General features: G+C 45.3%; 1 long non-coding RNA gene across 1 annotated transcript; it reads right to left on the bottom strand.

The window, feature by feature from the left end:
- Window positions 1-315: 315 nt before the first annotated feature.
- On the bottom strand, window positions 316-5,602 carry LOC311589496. The gene is made up of 2 exons (XR_014776570.1): window positions 5,479-5,602; window positions 316-2,805 (listed from the first exon to the last, which is right to left on the bottom strand). It is a non-coding gene; the product is annotated as an uncharacterized lncRNA (long non-coding RNA).
- Between the last annotated feature and the right edge of the window lie 247 nt (window positions 5,603-5,849).

Below are 5,849 nucleotides of genomic sequence, written 5' to 3'. Positions count from 1 at the left end.
GAAAGATGGAAAGAGACAGGAAGAGATAGAGAGAGAGATGCGGAGAGATGGGGAGAGAAAGGGAGAGATGGGGAGAGATAGGGAGAGATGGGAGAGATGGAGAGAGATGGGGAGAGATAGGGAGGGATCTCTCTCTATCCTCACCTGGTGCTTTTCTCAGCTGCTCTGGGCTTGATCTAGGCATGACCCTAGAGACATCAGATGAAAAGTGCCTCCCAGTGCAGCAGGAGCCTTCTTGACCCTCACAGCATTAGTCAGGGCTCTAGAGAAGTAGAACAGATGGGATACACACACACACATACACACAGCAATGTATATGAGTTAATGAATTTATTAAGTCAGCTTACACTTAAATGACAATATCAGCCAGACCACATCTGAAAGGCTGAGAAACCAGTGGTTACTCAGTCCTTGAGGTTGGGTGGCTCAGCGGTCAGAGTAGTCCTGCAGTAGCTGTCTCTCACTGGGGGTGTCAACAATTAAATAGTTTCTCTGTCCACAGAGCTGGTAGCCTCAGCAATCCCAACCTGGAACTGAAAATGTGTCTGGAGAGCTGTTAGTCCTTCATCCACAATGGAAACCTGGGAGCAGTGAAGGAGGCAGCAGTGGCCACAGCAGGGTAAATCAACTCAGTGCTGAGAAGAATGCCAAGCAAGCAAAAGTGAGTGGCCTTCCTCCTGACACGCCCTTTTCATCTGGACTGCTACCTGAAGCTGCCACACCACCATGGTGGGTCTTCCAAGTCAATTAAGGCAACCAGGACAGCTCCTCACGTGTGGCCTGCTCAGGCTGGCCTGATCTGTAGCAAGCTGACATGGAAAGGAGTCCTCACGGTCTTCTCATTTGCAGGCCCTGGAGGAAGTGCTGTGGGGAGACAGAGCTTGCTACTCTGCACTAGCGAGGTCAGGTCCTTGATGGGAAGTACAATATGGATGACGGGACAAGATGACGTCTGCGGAAGCCAGGAAGCTGCCAGCAGGTGTTTCTGAGGAAGGTCCCCTCCACCTTGATTTGTATCCCACACTGCTCTGATCTCAGACCCTGAGCATCCATGTGAAGGCAGCAGCCCTGCAATAAGCCCAACGCTGACCGACTGTCCCAATCAAGCTCCCGTTCAAATATGGCGATCTCTAGGGTAGTGTCATGGGTGGCGATGATCAACAGTCTCAGATGTGGTCTAAGTACCGGCCGCCCCCAATCCAGATAGACTAGTAAACGGGCTGTGAGATTAAGTTTCTTTTTCATCATCTATGAAATGTCACAGGTAGCTTCTACCCAGCTTATTCCCAAGACTTTGACCACTTGCATAAGTTCTTGGACCTTTGAAGGATTTGTAAATCAGCTGTTGTTGGCCACATGTGTCGCCTCTGCAGTAGGTCAGCTCTCATACAGTCTTCTTTACTTTAAGATGCTATCAGATTATCAATATCGAACCAAGAACTTGAATCTTTCCAAATATAATCCCACCAAATTATAACAGCAGATGCTGAATTCAAATAAGTCTAAATTGGAATTCTTCCCAAATGAAATCGAACTGTCATTGGCTATTTTCCAAAACTGAGACAGGAAAAAAAACCCCAGCATTATCTGGCTAAATCGTTGAGTATCTGTCTGATTAGTCTGCTGTGCTTTGTGTGTTGATGAGCAATATCTGATTATTGATGCTGCGGTTGACACTGCTTTATTCCAGCCTCGCCCTCCACTTCATCAGTGTCCCTACCTTGATGAAGCCAGCAGACCATTGCCACAGTTATTCCAAACTCAAGGGTCACATCATCTTTACCTTCCAAATTTCTAATCTCTTTCAAATAAGAAAAGTTACATAAGCCCCATCAACACTACAGGCAGTCAACAGGTACTACTGGTCTACCCAACTTTTTTTTCCCAACAATTTTCACTCTCATTATTACATATAATAACCAGGGGATTGCATATCTGACTTAATCTTGTTAGTTTGAATTTCTTACGTACCCAGTGAACCAACTCTTGGGGGGTTGAGTCCGTCACTTTAAAACTCCATAGTGACTGGGTTTAGTAGCTGATCACCATCCAGATAGACTATGTAGCAAGAATAACTGGGCATCCAGCCAATAGTCTAAGTTAATTAACACTTGCCTTTCTATTCGCTCCCCTTCCAAACATCGTGTGGTAGATCAGGGGTTGATCTAGTGAGGCCCATTCTGGCTGCCAGCTGTAAAAGTGACCTATGGAGCTGGGGAAACGGTTCATCAGATGGACCACACTTATGGCTTCAACTGCAAGTTTGGAGATTGGAGATCCCTAAACCACACTCACTCTCAAAGAACAACTCGTTAGACAGACGAACAGAATTCAGTGAGCGCTATTATACAGACAAAGGACACTGATTAACTGCGCAAATGTGGAACTTCTTGTTGTCTGCAGTGCATGGGCCCGGGGCAGCGTGGCTTTCCTGATATGGATGCAGGAGCACACAGAGAGCACTGGGAACACAGGAAGTTCATTCAGCTCCTCTCTGAGATGCTATCGAGAAGGTACAGATATGTCCACAAGGTTGACCTCAGTTTCCAGCACACCAGGAAGCTGAGCTGATACCATGTGAGGCAAGGCCCCTCACCGCCTCGACTGATCTTCTTCTTGTGGCTCAAATGTCTTAACTTAAATCGCAGTGTTACCATTTGGCAGGGCCAAAGCCTGAGGTGTACAAAACACTCCTGCCAGAGAAAGCATCACACGGTTTGGAGACTACTTTCCAGGAGATGAGGGTGGGTAACAAACCTCTTTCTGGATATTTTTCCCTTTCAGTCCAGTGAGTCTTGAGTCTTACTGAAAAACAGAAGGCAGGAAGTTGACTCAGTGGGTACAAGTGCTTCCTGCACAAGTGTGAGGACCTGAGTTCAAAGTCCCCAGCACTCGCATAAAAAGCTATGCACATTGGCAGTCCCAGAACCTTGGAAGGCAGAGACGGGAAGATTGCTGAGGCCCTGTCTCCAGGATAGAAAGCAGGGAGTGATACACCAGGATATCCAGTGTCCTGCCTAGGAAATGGTGTCACCTACAGTGGCTGAGTCTTTCCACCTCAAGTACCATAATAAAAATCTCCAGACAAGCGCACAGGCCAACCTGTCTAGGCAATCCCTCTTTGAGACTTTCTCCCCCAGGTGATTCTAGACTTTGTCAGGTTAAAACTAACCACCATTCACCTAAATGTTTATGTTTGTACCCATAGATCTATCAGTCTCAGCCTCAGTCAGATAAGCTCCTTTGTGAAGTGGACATCACAGACCCATAACTGGTAGCTGTGCAGAGAATAAATGGCTATGAATGCTTAGCCATAAACTGGACATTTATATCAACCCCCAAAGCCCTAGCCAAGGCTCAAGGGATGCCATGGAAGAGAGTGAAGAAATCCTATAAGATCCAGAGTTTATGGAGGGGTGCTGGTGAGCGTGTTTCCCTAAACACTTCAAATACTGCAGATAGATGTGTGGGGAATGTGAGTGTCCACTACTTGCCATTGGGTTGAGGTGGAAGCAGCCACTAGCAAAGGAGCTATTGGAAATTAGTAGCTTCTGGAAGAAGAAGAATCAGCTTTTCCTAAAGGTGTGCCCCCTGGTATGTCAGCCATGCTCCAAACAACACAAATTGTACTTGATAAAGTTTTAAAAAGAAAAGAAAATAAAGGATTCAAAGTTGGGTAAGTAGGACCGGAGGAAAGAATCTGGGAAGAGCTGGGGGAAGCGGTGAGTATTATCAAAGGACACTGTATGAAATTCTCAAAGAACTAATAAAAGTGAATAAAAGAACAAACAAGTAAATTAAGTGGACGTAAGTCCTGTGGACTGAACGCTGGACCTTCAGGGTCTATACCAAGGTCAGAATGGAACCCTGGGAGATCCGGTCAGTGTGCAGAGACTAGGAGTGATGGTTGTGTAGGAAAAGTAGTTCTGGAAGATTCTGGGAGAATGCATAGTGGAGAAAGCCATTTGCTTTGGAGGTGGAGAGAGCAGGAAGAGAACGAAAAGAAAGCAGTTGCCTCGTTAAAGACTATTGCAACAAACATCATTTTAAGAAAAAACAATAAATACAATAATGACTGCGCACAAAATGATACAATTAATCAAGTTGTTATCAAAGCATTCACATATGAACACGTTAAGCATGTATGAATGTGTGTGTGTGTGTGTGTGTGTGTGTGTGTGTGTGTGTGTGTGTGTGTAAATTTTCTGCTGGAAGACAGAAAAAACCGATTGTTTCCTAAGAAATGGAAAAACAAGTTTCACCTTTCAAAATTGAATCATAGTGTTCTGAATATAGTAATAATAATTTTAAAAAATACTTGTATGACTAGACTCTAGAGCCAGGTAATTTGTCAAAGGTGAAAACTACTTTTCATGAAAAAAAAAGTATATACGGATTTACAGCTGTGATAAAAGAGCATAATTTGGAAAGAAGCTGTCTTATATAAAGGAGGAATAGTTTTTCTATATTTAACTCTGCCTCTGAATGGGCAGTGAAACTCCTTGTGTTTCCAACAAGTTTTAGACACATAATATTTGGGAGAGAACTAGATTGCCGCAAACCAATGACTTTGAAACGCAAACCAGGAAAAAGGTAGCTGAGAAAAACCTTAGAGTATGCAGGTAGGAAGTAGGGAAGCCTCCCTGAAGGTGGGAGCAGACAGGGGGCTCTGCATTTAGCTTGGGATTCCATTGGCAGCCTGAAAATTACTTGACTTTAGGTTCATGACATTTGTCCATGTCATAACTGACCCTTTAAATATATGGCTCAGAAGTAGAAAACAGCATTGGAGACAAATCTCAGTACGGACGTATAACCATTAGATTGATTGGACAGGCTATTTAACTCCCCTATGATTCCGTTTCCTAGTGTATAAAATGGGGATACTATTGACAGCGCAACAGGGTTTTATAATGATAAGCTTTGAGGTGGTTGGCATAAGCCTGTAATCTCAGCTACCTGGGAAGCTGAGGCTGAAGCACCACAAGTTCGAAGCCAGCATGGTTAACCTAGTGAGGCTCTGTCTCAAAAATAAGAACTAGGTACTGCAGGTATGGCTCAGACAGTAAAGTGTCTGCTCGGCGACCATGAAGACCAGACCCCCAGCTCCCAAGTAAGAACTGGCATGGCACCCCATGTCTTTAACACCAATGTTTTGGCAGTGAGAAGTAGAATAAGGAGGACCCCTGAAATTTACTGAACTGCCAGTTCAATGTGGAGCCTGTCTCCAAAAATAAGGTAGAGAACAACTGAGAAAAGCAACCAACACTGACCTCTGGCCTCGTGCAGATGCACTTATGCACACGCCCATGTACACACACACACACACACACACACACACACACACACACACACACATACACACACACACACACATGAGTTCCTTGATAACAGAAACAAATAGCTTTAGAAAGATGTTTGCTCTGCCAGAGAACAAACAGCTGTGTGGCCCACCCGTCTTCTTCAGCCAAAGCTCACCTTTGATTGACTCCCTAGATCTCAATACACAATCCCCACAGACCCATAAGAGATCCGAGACATCGCGCCACGGAAGAGATGTTAAGATGAAAATGTGTCTTTGAAGACTGAGCAAAGAAATTGACTCTGGAAAAGTCAACTGACTCCTCTGGTCATCAGCCCTGACCTCATGGTCCTCTCCTGACCTCACGGTCCTCTCCTCCTGACCTCACGGTCCTCTCCTCCTGACCTCACAGTCCTCTCCTGACCTCACAGTCCTCTCCTCCTGACCTCACGGTCCTCTCCTCCTAACCTCACAGTCCTCTCCTCCTAACCTCACAGTCCTCTCCTCCTGACCTCACGGTCCTCTCCTCCTAACCTCACAGTCCTCT

This window comes from Acomys minous (assembly GCF_964271855.1).
Source record: "Acomys minous genome assembly, chromosome: 18".
NCBI lineage: Eukaryota > Metazoa > Chordata > Mammalia > Rodentia > Muridae > Acomys > Acomys minous.
The sequence above is the reverse complement of the archived record's forward strand: the minus strand, read 5'-3'. Positions and strand labels throughout refer to the sequence as shown.